The sequence below is a fragment of the Panthera uncia genome, chromosome D1 (assembly GCF_023721935.1).
Source record: "Panthera uncia isolate 11264 chromosome D1, Puncia_PCG_1.0, whole genome shotgun sequence".
NCBI classification, from domain to species: domain Eukaryota; kingdom Metazoa; phylum Chordata; class Mammalia; order Carnivora; family Felidae; genus Panthera; species Panthera uncia.
Window position 1 is genome coordinate 18774274 of NC_064808.1, and position 14188 is coordinate 18788461.

Sequence of the window (14188 nt, forward strand, 5' to 3'; positions counted from 1 at the left end):
GCGAACGGCACTATATATCCTCACTTTGGTATTCTCTGTTTGCTTTGGTCTCTTAGTGACTTTTGCTAATTGCATAACATGGAGTTAGATGAGCATACAAATTAGTTTTTTGATGATGCTGAACCACAGGCCAAAGAATTTATCAAAGAATTCTCTTTGCTTCTCCATTTCAACTTCTAGTGAAGGCTTTCATGCTTTTATCTTGGCTACTATATATTCTTCTTACCACTGACCTTTCCCGTTTCTTGAGGCTGCCACTGCTAATTCAGCATGAAGGTACAACCCCGATGAATTAGTGTAACAAATCAGACATCTTTATACTGTATAAATTTGGTTAGCATTTATTAATCAATTCATTACTCCAATCAGAGGTGCTGATGCTACAACCCTTGCTGCCACTGCTGGTGAGCCAGCAACATCCTGGGGGCCCGGGGGAAGGCGGGATGGGTTGCTCCATGGAAACTTGGGACATTTTTCAGGGAAGGTCTTTAGCCAGAAACTCTCAGTGGATTAATGCTATGCCATGAAACATCAGATAGCAAGAGCTGTTATTATATATTATGCCTCTGCTTTTAATATAATGTCTTGTTTTACATTTTTATTGCCTTTTCCCTGATTGGGAATTGTTCTTAGAGTCGAAGATGCTTTTCATGAAATTTCATGATAAATATAGAAAAAATATACCTGTAGTCTATAAACACACAAATATCTAAGTACATAAATACATAACACAGATGAAAAGGGTTAAAGTTTTTTAGTGTTTCTTTATTTTTGAGAGAGAGATAAAGATAGAGTGCAAGAGGAGGAGGGGGAGACACACACACACACACACACACACACACACAAATACACACACACACACACACAGAATCTGAAGTAGGCTCCAGGCTCCATGCTGTCAGCACAGAGCCTGATGGGGGGCTCAAACTCACAAACTGTGAGATCATGACCTGAGCTGAAGTTGGACACATAATCGACTGAGCCACCCAAGCACCCAGAAACAAGTTAACTTAAAACCTTCATTGATTTAATGATATTTATAAACTGCATCTAAGATTTTTTTTCCTGTGATTGTCAAAACACTTTCATGCAATCTGGTATTTTTTTTTTCAGCATTCAGGGAGTGTTCAGGTTTTAGATGTGCAATTACCATACTGAAGAGCAGGGAAAAACATCTGGAGTGAGGAAAGGGGCAATGGTGCACAGAAATAGAAGCTCATTTATCTTCAAGCTGGAAGGTGGGAAAAGGAAAGTATACCATTCACACCTGGGTGTATAAATCAGTATCTATTACATTCCATTAAAAACGCGAGCAGCCCCTATTATAAGGCTGGTTTGAATGTATAAGGTAGATCTGCTGTCAGTTTTTGGTGTAATTTAATAGCTGTATTATGGAGTGCACCTAGTATCTAGGGCAGATAAGACGGGGGTATAGTGAAGCACTTTTAACAGGATTTTACTATATATGTTTTGAGTCAACTAATAAAATATGATTTCATATCATCCAATCATCATTTCTACTACTGAAAGGATAGCTTCTGCCATGGGAAACACATTCCCAGAATCCACTTCTGGTCTGGTATTTAGGGACCAATGATTGAATTGGGCCTATATTACAGGTAACTATAATTTACAGGTAACTAGATAAAAGTGTTAGTAATGACGCTCATTTGGGACACACATTGCTAAAGGTTGGGGACCTCTGCTGGGAAAAGGAACTGCCAAGCCGCTTGTGTAGTTTTATTAAAAAGTAGTTGTCCAGCACTGAAGGACATCTTTCCTTCCTTTTTCAAAATAAGGTTGGTTCTTTCATGATCAATGCTGTACTTGTGTCTCTAGATTTGGCTGTTGTTTAATTATGTATTACCTACATATTATCTTGACAGCATAAATAATATATAGGCAATTGGTCTGGGATATTTATAAAGTCTGGAAAGATAATATTGATCAGTGTTTCCTAGACATGACTGAGTCTCCATGGTTCAGAGCTGGGGAACACAGTACAAGTTTTATGTACAAGTACTTGATGAATTCCAGAATAGGAATTGACTTTCTTCTCACTGCTTTCTTGCTAGACTCCTGTATACATCTGTGTGTGTGTGTGTGTGTGTGTGTGTGTGTGTGTGCCTTGATTGTAAGCAAATATGTTTATTGAAAAAAGTTAGAAAATATGGAAAGTCACATGAAGAAATTTAAACTACCCGTAAACTCACTACCCAAATACAAACATTTTATAACTACCACTGAACATACATTCATTCATCAAATATTTACTAAGCCATCATACTACACACAGGTAGACTTCTAGGTGCTGGGAATACATGAGTGGCCAGAACAGAGAAAAAAGCCCTATCCTCTCAGAAATTACATTTTACTGGGGGGAGTCAATATACAAACAAATAAGTAAACTTTGCAGTTGTTGGATACTTTCCACCTGGGTACTTCCACACTGCTCTGTGGAAGGATGGACTTTAAGGACCACATCGACCAGCTCCTTTGTCCTCTGCATGCTGGTTGGCTTCAGAAAGTGGGAGGCACTGGCAGGAGATCAGAAAGTGGAAGGCAAGAGATGCCAGAGTATTTATTCCTGCTGAGCCATGGATTCACAGTGGCTTTGTTCCCGCTCGAAGGCCATAGCTCCTGCCCCGCATCCTCTTGTGCAGGTACCACTTTGTCTCCAGGTTCTGATAACCGCACTCCCCTCCTGCTCCTTCATTTACAGAGATGGCATTGCCCCTACCGTCTCCCCACCCCAACTGTTCCTCATCCTGGGATATTTTGCAGTATCTTGCTGATTTTCCTTAACTCTGCTTACACCCTTATAAATACTCCCTGTACTTTTTTTTTCCCAATTATTATACTCTGTGTGCCATCTGTTTCTTTCCAGGACCTTGACAGATACATTTAGTATGCTACAGAGTATAAATACTAAGGTGGACAAATAAACATGGGTATGGGGATTGAAGTACTTGAGAAGAGTGTGGGTGTGAGAAGGGTATGGGGATTGAGAAGAATTTGGTCTTTTAGGTATAGTGTGTGCAGGGAAGGCTTCAATGAGAAAGTGATTTTAAGTGAGATCTGTAAGGAAAGAGTGAGCACCTTCTACAAACACACAGAAAGAAAGAGAAGTGGGGAGGGAGAGAGGGAAATTTCTAGGAATATACACATTCCTGTATTGCAAGAATAGAATCGTATTATTGCACACGGTGTTCTGTAACTTAACACTGCAGGAGCGGTTCCCTATACCATCAAATATGCTTTTATTATTGTATTGTAATGATTATATGGAACGTCGTTTTAAAGTTATAGCATACTTTATTTAATTGATCCCCTGCTTTTAGACAATTAGGCTGATTTTACAACTCCATTACTATAAATGAACCTTGTTGACAGTCCTAACTTCCTGAAAGCATTTTAACGGATTTCCAGGGCCTACTGGGTCATCTTGAAGGAATCGCTGTTTTGCTCTTTCGTAAAATGGCAGACTGGGCTCAGTCCTGGGAGCTGTTAGCGTGGAGCTGTTGGCATCAGTCTTTGGGAGAGATTCATCATTGGTGCCCAAGGGTAATTTGCAAATGGGTGTGGGGTGTGTAATTACCGTATTGAACAACAAGAAGCACCATCTAGAATAAGGGGCAAGATTACAAAGGGAGTGATAGTTCTTTCTTTTCCTTAAACTGGAAGCTTATGTGGTTGACATGTAAGTACAGTATTCATAACTGCAGCCCTCTTTAACCTGAAGAAACTTCTCATCACCCACGTGGTCACTCTTCCTCAAGCTGATGGAGAAATGAAGAAGTCCTGGAAGAGCTAAGTGGTTTGTTGGGTAAGCTTCTCTCTTTGGATGAGCTGAGCGTACATAGATTGTGTCGGCAGACATGTGTGTTCATTTGATTGAGTTTGAGGACAGGAGGGTTTTGCTGCTGGCTGTGTCTGGAGTCCTTGGTGAAAGATGAGAACGTGAGAATGGTCCGCTTTGATTGGCTCCATCCCACTGGCTCTGTTGTGCTGCCCCATTCTCCAAGGATATATGTCATCCACAGAATCAGGTTCTCATAAAAGCATAGTTTTGTTAAGACCCTGTATCTTTTGCCTCAGTTGTTGTCTGTGGGTAAATTGTACTCTTCACTGGTCTATTTCTGAAAAATAAAAATAATCTCAGAAAATAACTTTTTGCACACATTTCATAAATATTCACTGAAATTATATCTGAATATAGTTCATGTTCTTTAAATTTTTTCTTCCTCTCTCTATTTCTCAGCCAAGATCCCTCTCCTTAGTGAGATGATGTGGAAAGACACCTCAAAAGTTATTTAGAAGTCAACCCAGAGTGAAAAGGCAAACTCCCGCACTTCTTCTGGCTTTCAAAAAGTTCTGTTTTCTCTTGTCTTTTTTCATATCTCAGGCACACCTCCTGAGACTCCGAATGCCAGTATAAATATAAACACAAGTCACTAAGTTTCTCAGGCGCCAACACAAAATGAATCAACAATGGCAGCCCTGCACTGCTCAGACTGAAGGAGCATTCGTTGTGAAGCCAAGTTTGGATCAGAGGTTTTTCTCTCCGAGGAGATTTGTTGTCTCTTTCTAGCTTTGGAGTGGGTTATAATGACAGCTCTGGGGTATAGAACACAGTAAGAGTCGGTGTAATCCAAGGAATCCCACATTCTCATAAGTGATATCTTTGCAAATATTATTATTGCCTATTCACAAGTGAAGAAACTGGGGCCCAAAGAAACTCAAGACTACAGGGCTAAACCATCAATCTGAGTATGACAGCGCATTCACCATGATGACCAGTGTGTAGGTGTTCCATGTTGTATTGTGATGACTCCAGAGAAAATTGGAGAATTGAACTCATCTTAAATGTCCCACAGGAGATCCAGTAGGCCTGTGTTAGGACTCCCAATTGATCATGAAAAGATTCCAGAACATTTCCAATTTAATATCTCTAGGTCTGGCTTTTGTACACCATAAAACTGAAAAAAAAAAAAAACCGTTTCTCAATATACAGTTTACTTACTTTACTCATAACATTGGATGTTTTTGCCTTTTCATGTTATTTTAGAGCAGCTCTTCAGAGACATATTCTGTCATTACACTAAATTATTGAAGTACTTTCAGTTTCCTGAATATTCTAATTCTCTCTTTGCTGCTGGACATTTCATGTGTTTTCTTTTTGAACTGTTCTCCATGCCCCTGATTGCTTTTCCATAACACTCTCTTTTGTATATATGCTTATTCATTTTGCTTGACGAATTCGTATTCATCTATCAATTCTCACTTCAGGTTACCATATTTAAGTTGGGCAGATATTCCTCCTTGGTGTTCTGTTCCCACCACTCCCCAAATTTTATCCGTTGTATTGTGTATCACTTAGTAATATATAGTTCTCTGTATTTTTCTCTATTTCCCATATAATGGGATAGGTAGGGATATTGTATGTCATGTGTGCTGCTGTATCCCTAGCACTTAACAACAGATGTTCAATACATCCTTTTAGAATGAATGGATAGATGAACTCATGAATGGGTGGACAGAATAAGCAGATTAATCCTTCCAGTAGTTAAAAAAGTTCTTTTTATACCCTTTGCATTTAGAACCACTATGTTTGGGTCACTCAGTTCTTGAAATATTTACTTGATCCAGTTGAACAGCCATCCTTTAAAAAGCTTTTAGGTCCCTGTTTATATTACCAGTAACCATGTTTGGCCATCCGGACTTTAGTGTGTTCCCCATGCTTCCTCCTTGAGATAACTGCCTTTGTAGCCACCACACAGAATGGAATGGATCTCCACCCAAAATTTGGTTCAGATATTGAGATCAGTGACACACATATACCATATTGCTCACAAAATGAGACTCTCTGGGGAGGCCAAGGTGGATCCTGAGAAGGTCTGAAATGGCTTGAGGTTTCTATGGTGTTTTGGGTGGGGGGGTCTGGAGTGAAGGTTCTTATGTGTGGCCTTGGGCTTGTGTGGTTTGAACTTCCTGCCAGTGTCAAATGAGGGAGCACCCAGGGGCTTGCCCAGATATGGGGAAGAAGGGAAAGAGTAAGGGGTGAGGCATAAATGTTGTCAGGAAACAACAACAAAAAAAAGAATTATTAGGGGAAACTGGCTAGAACCATAAAATCTGGGGGCAAATTAATTTTTTCTCAGGGAAAACTAATGCTAAGTTAGCCTGGGCTGGAGGTCTATTTGTTAAGTAGCATTAATGTAGGAAGGTAATGTAGATCTCCTTTCGAGTCTCTGGGAAGCAGGACATCTCTTTGTTTATCCCTTGTATAATTCATGCAGGCCTTAATTGTATTAGGTAAGGGGTGGAGAATTTAAAACTAAAAAGGTTTCAATGATTCTGGGAACGTACATTTATTACTGTGATGAAAGAGCTGGCTCTCCCAGTCTCTATTTGCTGCAGTGTTTCAGTGCTTCTCATCTCCAATAAATCAGAGGCTGGGATCTGGTCCCTTGGCTGAGAACAGTGCCTGAAATGGATGCTGTAGGTTGCCTAGTAAAGCCTTCAGCTCGGGGCTTCCAGTTTTGATCATGACCTGGAATGTATATCTTCCTGTGGACCGATATCCCTTTTCTGGCCTTGGTCTATCTAGCTTCTACCTTGAACTCAAGAATATATAGGTTTTCCCCAGTATTCTTGGAAATGAGGCATATAAAAGAAGGGCGTCATTCTCATCCTAATAAAAGGTAATGATGATAAAATGATGATGATAATAACAATGAGAGGAATGCCATTAGAGCAGACACTGCCTAGGATCGCCTTCTGTTTGTTCACACATTGACCCCTTCAGGCTCCCCTCCTGCCCCCCCATCTTGTCATGTCACTCTGCCCTCAGGGTACTCCAGCTGCTTTGCCTGCAGATGTATACGGAGCCAGAAGGGCCTGTGAGTTTGCGCTGCATCTTTCCTCACCACCCCAGCCATGACTTTTATTCAATGACTGGACGGGGCAGGAGTATGAAGGCCCATGTTCCTTCTTTGCAAAGGAAAGTGGGGAGCATGGAAAACTCTGAGGTATACGTTTTATACTCTAGGCTTCTGCAGGATTAGGCTAGAGCTGGGACTTTTCCTGAGAATGTACCTTTGCTTGACTCTTTTCCCTTCCCTGCCTTGCATCACCCACCCCCTTCTGATATTCTCTTGGGAGCACACATCTTCACTTCATGGTCTGCTTCTGAAGAACCCCACCTCCAGCAATCACCAACTTTTAATTGACGATTTATTGTCACATTAAGTTTTTTAATTCTCAGAAATCTGTTTGTAGTAAATGTCACTAACCCTGAACTACAGAAGAACACATGAACCTACTTTCCCAAGTAGCTAGTAAGTTTTGGAGCCCAGATTTGAACACAGATTCACGCAACTCAAAGGCCTATTCTTTGAATGTGTGACATGTGCCTCTCAATAGAAGTCTGATGTTAAGAGTCAATAGTTTCTCGATCAACTGATTAGTGCATAAAGACAATGGCTCCACACACACACTGGAATATTATTCACCATCAAAAAAAGAGTGAAATCTTGCCACTTGTGATGATATGGATGGAACTAGCATGTATTATGCTAAGTGAAATAAATCTGTCAAAGAAAGACTAATACCATATGATTCCACTCATGTGGAATTTAAGAAACACAACAGATCAACATAGGGGAAGGGAAGGAAAAATAAGATAAAAACAGAGAGGGAGGCAAACTATAAGAGACTCTTAAATACAGAGAACAAACTGAGGGTTGCTGGAGGGGAAGTGGGGGGGGGGATGAGCTAAATGGGTGATGGGCATTAAGGAGGGGACTTTTGATGACCTCTGGGTGTTGTACATAAGTGATGAATCACTAAATTCTACTCCTGAAATCAGTACTACAGTATATGTTAACTAACTTGAATCTAAATAAAATTTTGGAAGAAAAAAAAGAGTCAATAGTTTCATCATAAAATAGTAGCTGAGGAACTGATTTACTAGTCAGAACATCTGGATTCGTATCACCCTTTTAATGATATGTGAACTTAAGCAACTTGCTTCATTTTTCTAAGCATTAGGAAAGAACATAATCTTTTGATGTGGCTTTGATGCTTGATTTAACAACTAATTAGCAGAATGGTCTTGGACCAAATCGTCATCTCTGTGAGCAGTGTCTGCTTCTGTAAAATGGGGATAAGCATGCCTTCTTCATGGAGGTGCTTAGAAGGGTGAAGCTGTTTTGTAAATTCTGCTTTGAAAGGTGGCTCTGTCCAGTGTCTGGCACTGGGTAGTTCCTCAATAAATGGTAGCCATGCTCACTCTCTTTTTTATTTCACTTCTTCAGGTAGGTACTTGGACTCAGAAATAACCTAGAATTGTCACTTTTTCCCTGCCCCTTGCTCACAGAGGGAGATTCTCTTTGTGTGTGTGTCTGTGTGTGTGTGTGTGTATACACAGAGGCATATTTTGATTAAGCTTTGCTTTGCTTTTATCAGTTGGTACACTCTCAGTTTTGCTGTCTTTTCATGTATATTTTATTCCCAATCAATGTCAGAAACCTTATGCAAATATCTTGTTTGTTTCTATATTATTCCTTTATCTACCCAGCTCTGTGCTTTTATGAAGATTATTGTTCTCTCACTGACTTCTTTTAATTTTAATGTGTTTTAAATCAGGCACTATGGGGGGTAGGTGGAAATGTGTGTTCAATGCATGCATGTGTGTGTAGGGAGGGGAGGGGGGCACATGCTTCCTGGTGACAGGGCTATGCTCATGCAAGTGGAATCCTGAATATTTGGCTATCAGTCCCCAGTGACCAAGACTTGCTTCCTGGGAAGTATCGTAAACATTCAGAGAGAATGACTTAAAAGACTATTTGAGTTTCTCAATTACAAATAGAAAAATTGAGAGGAGGGGAATGGCTTGTTCAAGACCAGAGTCCAGAACCTCTTACTTCATTTCCAAAGCTTTTTTGCCACACTTGCCTTTGAGACATGTAAGAGGTATAAAGTACCTAGAGAAAGGATTCAGAAAATAGTGATGGTTGTTACTCAGAGTATATTTGTAAAATTTCTTCCTTCTGTTCTCTTGCCAGCTGTTCAGGCTTTCTGACAATACGGTTTTGGTTCAGTTAAAATTCAATCCTTTTGTACTTCCTGATATTGCCAACTTTGTTAAAGATTAGGCAGACTCCAGGAGAGTTGGACTGGCTTTGAATTGTGGCTCTCTGCCTGTTCCTAGTTGCACAAACTCGGCAGCTTATTTCATCTCCCAGTTTCTTCATCGGTAAATTCGGAATGATAATATGTGTTGAAGGGTTGTTGAGAGGCTGAGATTTTATAATGTAGACAAATTGTCCAATTTAGAGGCACGCACATTAATTACTGATAAACGGATCCAAGAACACTACGAACAGCAGACGTTCTCTCAATTACAGAATAGGTTTGGTTCTCCGTGGAAGTAAGGATGCATACAGTACATTTTGTTGTAAGACGAGTTGTTGGGGGGAAGTTTAAAAAAGTTCCAGTACCCTAGACAGATGCAAAATTGCTGTTTACCTCTTTCTTAGGTAAATAAAGAATGTCAAAAATGGGCTGGTTTACCTTATAGCAGCAATATCAAGATAATGAAGGGCCTCTCCCTGATCTCCTCTCTTTCTGCAGGACATTAAGGTTGTTCATTTTATTTCCTTTATTCTTTTTAGTCTGGGAGCCGCACGTGGGCAACTTTGCTCCCTGAAGAGTTATATATGTGGCATTGAATTTGTGTATCCCTGTGCCTCCGTACTCCAGCCACCTGAATGCATCCCAGTGCAAAATAACTGGAGAAAAGGAACCCACTCCTTAGTGAGGATGTTGCATGTTTGGAATTGCCCTGGGTGCTATTTATTCAATATTTTATTCAGTTTTCACCACAATTTTATGTTAGTCAGAACTCCTGTGTTGAAAAAATGAACTGAAGAGCCACAATATTTTCTGGAAGAGGCCAGATGATAAAGATTTATGGTTTTGCAGGGGCGCCTGGGTGGCTCAGTCGGTTAATCATCCGACTTTGGCTCAGGTCATAATTTTGTAGTTTGTGAGTTTGAATCCCACGTCAGACACTGTACTGACAGCTCAGAGCCTGGAGCCTGCTTGGGATTCTCTGTCTCCCTCTCTCTCTCTGCCCCTCCCCAACTTGTGTTCTCTCTCTCCCCCTTCTCTCTCTCAAAAATAAATACACATCAAAAAAATAAATGAATAAAAAAGATTTATGGTTTTGCAGGCCACATGCATCCTGCCCAGCTCTACTGTTGTACTGTGTGCAGTGGCCATGGATGATATGTCAACAAATGGGTGAAGCCATGTTTCAATACAGCTTTATTTTCAAAAACAGATAGTGGGATGGATTTAGTCCATAGGTTGAAATGTGCCAACCTCTGCTCTACAGTGATTATGAGGTCAAACCAGTATTTGAAATGAGTTTTGTTTGCCTTCAGAGCCCATGTACTTTGCGCTAATCTCTACTCTCTCCTTAACTGATTTTGAGATTAGAAAGGAACTCAAACATATCCTGGTGGTTCTCAGTTTCCAAGGTTTAAGGATAGTCCATAGCTTATAAACTGGCAAAACACCTTGCTCAGGGTAAGTTCCTTGAATTAGAGGCTTTGTATCTGAAAAGAAATACCTGTGTCTCTGAGGTAGGTCTTGCATATTTGGCCCTACTGAGTGAGGACAAGCATGATACCAACAGGCCAGATGCACTCTGATTGTGCCTTGACACTCTGTAGCCTGGACAAATGATCCTGTCAGTGCTTGGGGTTTATGCTGAGGTTTCCAGAAGGGCTTCTCTTTGAATTACTCTAAATTTACCTCCAAGCAGTCAACGAGTCTGACATTATTCAAAGGATAGGTTCTTAGGAAAGAACCTAAAGTAACACCCAGAGCAAGTAAAGAAGAATCTGGATGTGGCCAGTGCTTCTCAATAAAGTCACACTCCATTGACTTTGAAAAATAGCCCAATTATCCTCAGTTTCAGCATGCAGACACATGATGTGGCAGAGTGACCTCATACCATACATCCCACACACACAAACGCTGCCTATGCGATGGGTTGTTGCTCTAAATTGCTCTCCTCTAAGGGAAAGGAATAGTCACTTCTATCTATCACCCTGGGGAGACTTCAGTGAAGCAGTCACAGAGTCAGACCATTCTCTGCTGTCTCAGTTGTCAAAGAAGAGAAAGGTTGGATTTCTAGTTTAGTGAATGTGCTAGCTATCAGAGCACCTGTAATAAAGCACAGCAAGTAATGGAAAGAACACAGCCATTTGTAGTTCATCAACATGCTTTTACCAGCCAGAAAGGGTGGGAGGAAGGATCCTGGAATTAAAGATCAGGACACCTGGTTTCTGTTTTTATGTGAGATCTTGGGCAACTGTAGAGGGAAGAGTTCTGGATCTGGAGTCAGATTATTTGCTTTAAAGTCATAGCTCTCACAGTTATCAGCTGGTGGGCCCGGGCAAAGTCCCCTCATGTGGCACAGATGGCTCTTTGTTCGTGCAAAGTCATTCTCTGCTCTTCCTAAGCACACACGTAGGCTGCTTTTCCTAGGCTTCTTCAAGTTGCTTTGGCCATATGGCTGCATTCTGGTTAATGGGATGTGTGTGCAAGGAAGGAAGGCCAGTTCCAAGCCTAGACTGTAAAAACCTTTCTTCATTCTCTCCCTTTCTTCATCTGTAGGCCAGGTACAGGGTGTCCTTCCAGGGGACCCCAAAGCCCTAGAGGCTAAATGAAGACCCTGCTTCCTTTTTTTTAAATATGAAATTTATTGTCAAATTGGTTTCCATACAACACCCAGTGCTCATCCCAAAATGTGCCCTCCTCAATACCCATCACCCACCCTCCCCTCTCTCCCACTCCCCATCAACCCTCAGTTTATTCTCAGTTTTTAAGAGTCTCTTATGGTTTGGCTCCCTCCCCTCTCTAACCTTTTTGTTTTTTTTCCTTCCCCTCCCCCATGCTCTTCTGTTAAGTTTCTCAGGATCCACATAAAAGTTGAAACATATGGTATCTGTCTTTCTCTGTATGACTTATTTCACTTAGCATAACACTCTCCAGTTCCATCCACGTTGCTACAAAAGGCCATATTTCATTCTTTCTCATTGCCACGTAGTACTCCATTGTGTATATAAACCACAATTTCTTTCTCCATTCATCAGTTGATGGACATTTAGGCTCTTTCCATAATTTGGCTATTGTTGAGAGTGCTGCTATAAACATTGGGGTACAAGTGCTCCTATGCATCAGTACTCCTGTATCCCTTGGGTAAATTCCTAGCAGTACTATTGCTGGGTCATAGGGTAGATCTATTTTTAATATTTTGAGGCACTGTTGGTGGGAATGCAAACTGGTGCAGCCGCTGTAGAAGACCCTGCTTCCTAAGTGGAGCAAAGCCCATTTAGATCTCCCTACTCCCCCTACCCCCTCAGCCCAACATCTGCACTTTATATAAGCGCATTAAGCCCCTGAACTCCCAGAATTATCTGTGACAGTAGTTAGTGTTAACCTCTTCGTCACAATGGCGATAGTAACTGCTGATCTTTTTGAGCCTTTACACTAAGATAGGCATTGGGCCCCTATGAACTATCTTTTATGATTTTTAAAACAGTAACTTTATAAGTTCTATGAATGTTCCTATTTCAAAGTTAAGCTGAGACACACAGAGGTAAGATGCATTGTCTAATCTCACACAATTAATATGTGGTGGAGCTGTGACTGCTTGAAAACTCAGTTCCTCTGCATAATGAAGATGGTAATATCTGCTCCATCTACCCCAAATGTTGTCATATGTGTCACATGAGTTAAGATATAGAAAGGCACTTGGTGAACTAAAAACATCATATATATGCTAGATATTATTATTATTAATTATTTATTGTTATTATTATTATTAATATTGATCTTCCTGCCCCTCAGTTCTTATAACATTGTTCTACTTTACAGCTGTTTTAAACACAGTAAACATTTATGTGGTCCATAGAGGCAGGTGATGGTGACATTCTAACATTCCTTGCCACATGAATGGCATTTAGTGGTGATAAGTGTTAGAAGGAGCAGGGAGCATGAGAATAAGTAGAAAGATGAAGTAGAAAGAAGCACTTACAAGGATTCTTATCTCATTCTCCTCTCCTCTATTCCTTCCAACTAAATATTTCCTCCGGTCTGTAATTAGGAATGCTATTACTAACTATAAGATGGCATCGTAAATGACCCCAAATGACCTTATTATTTACCAAGTGGCTTATATAAGGGAAGAAAGACCAGGCTTTAGGATATAGGAGAATGGGAAAAAAAATCAGCTTTTATGGGTTTTCTTTTTTCTTTTTTTAGAGAGAGAGAGAGTACATGTGCATGAGTGAGGAAGAGGGGCAGAGAGAGAGAGGCAGAGAAACAATCTTAAGTAGGCTCTATACTCAGCATGGAGCCCCATGCAGGGCTCAATCCCATGACCCTGGGATGGTGACCTGAGCTGAAATCAAGAGTCAGATGCTCAACCAAGTGAGCCACCCAGGCACCCCTGTGGGTTTTCTTTTAAAGAAAAGATAGAAAATTATTATCACACATGCTAGTTGATACCGATATTCAATTCTGGTGTAATTCTCAGTCCAGACCAGATCTTAGGACATAAAGAAATGGGGAAGATCAGGTTTTATGGTTTTTCCTTTAGAAAGGTCAGTTATTATGCCATATACCAATTGATTCTGAAATTTAATTCAAACTGAGAAGGGAAAAATTCACAACAGATTATTGAAGTACATTTTTAGCATGTCTGTCATCTAGGTTTTAATTCAAAGATCACAAGTTATAGGGCTCTGCTAAGTCTCTGACTCACAGGAATATTTTGTTTAACTCAGAGTGAAATTCATAGACTATTAAATTGGTATCAGGAAATTTCTTACATGCACACAATCTGGGTCTGCTTGGCAATGAGAAAGATCTAGAAATTTTGAAGCTATGTTCCTGCATGACAGTTGTCTGAAACAGCAGACCGCTGTACATCTAGATAGACTGTACTCTGCTTTGCACAGTCTTTACCACCCTAATGCCTCTCAACATGGGAGCCAAGTGTCCATTCCCATTTAACCCCTTCCATCTTGACTGTTTGTCTCCTTTACAGTGATTTTCTGCTTGCTATACTAAATACTACCTTTGCTTTAGAATAGAGCTTCTCTGGAAA

General features: G+C 40.5%; 1 long non-coding RNA gene across 3 annotated transcripts in view; it reads left to right on the forward strand.

The window, feature by feature from the left end:
* LOC125934439 (uncharacterized) overlaps nucleotides 1–14188 on the forward strand; it is a 419134-nt gene that overhangs the window by 297161 nt on the left and 107785 nt on the right. Inside the window, exon 8 of one of the 3 annotated variants that reach the window (XR_007461398.1) lies at nucleotides 1114–1256. The exons of the other annotated variants lie outside the window; for them this stretch is intronic. This is a non-coding gene — a long non-coding RNA (uncharacterized LOC125934439). Of the gene's footprint in view, nucleotides 1–1113; nucleotides 1257–14188 lie in introns of those variants that run through there. 3 annotated transcript variants of the gene reach the window in all.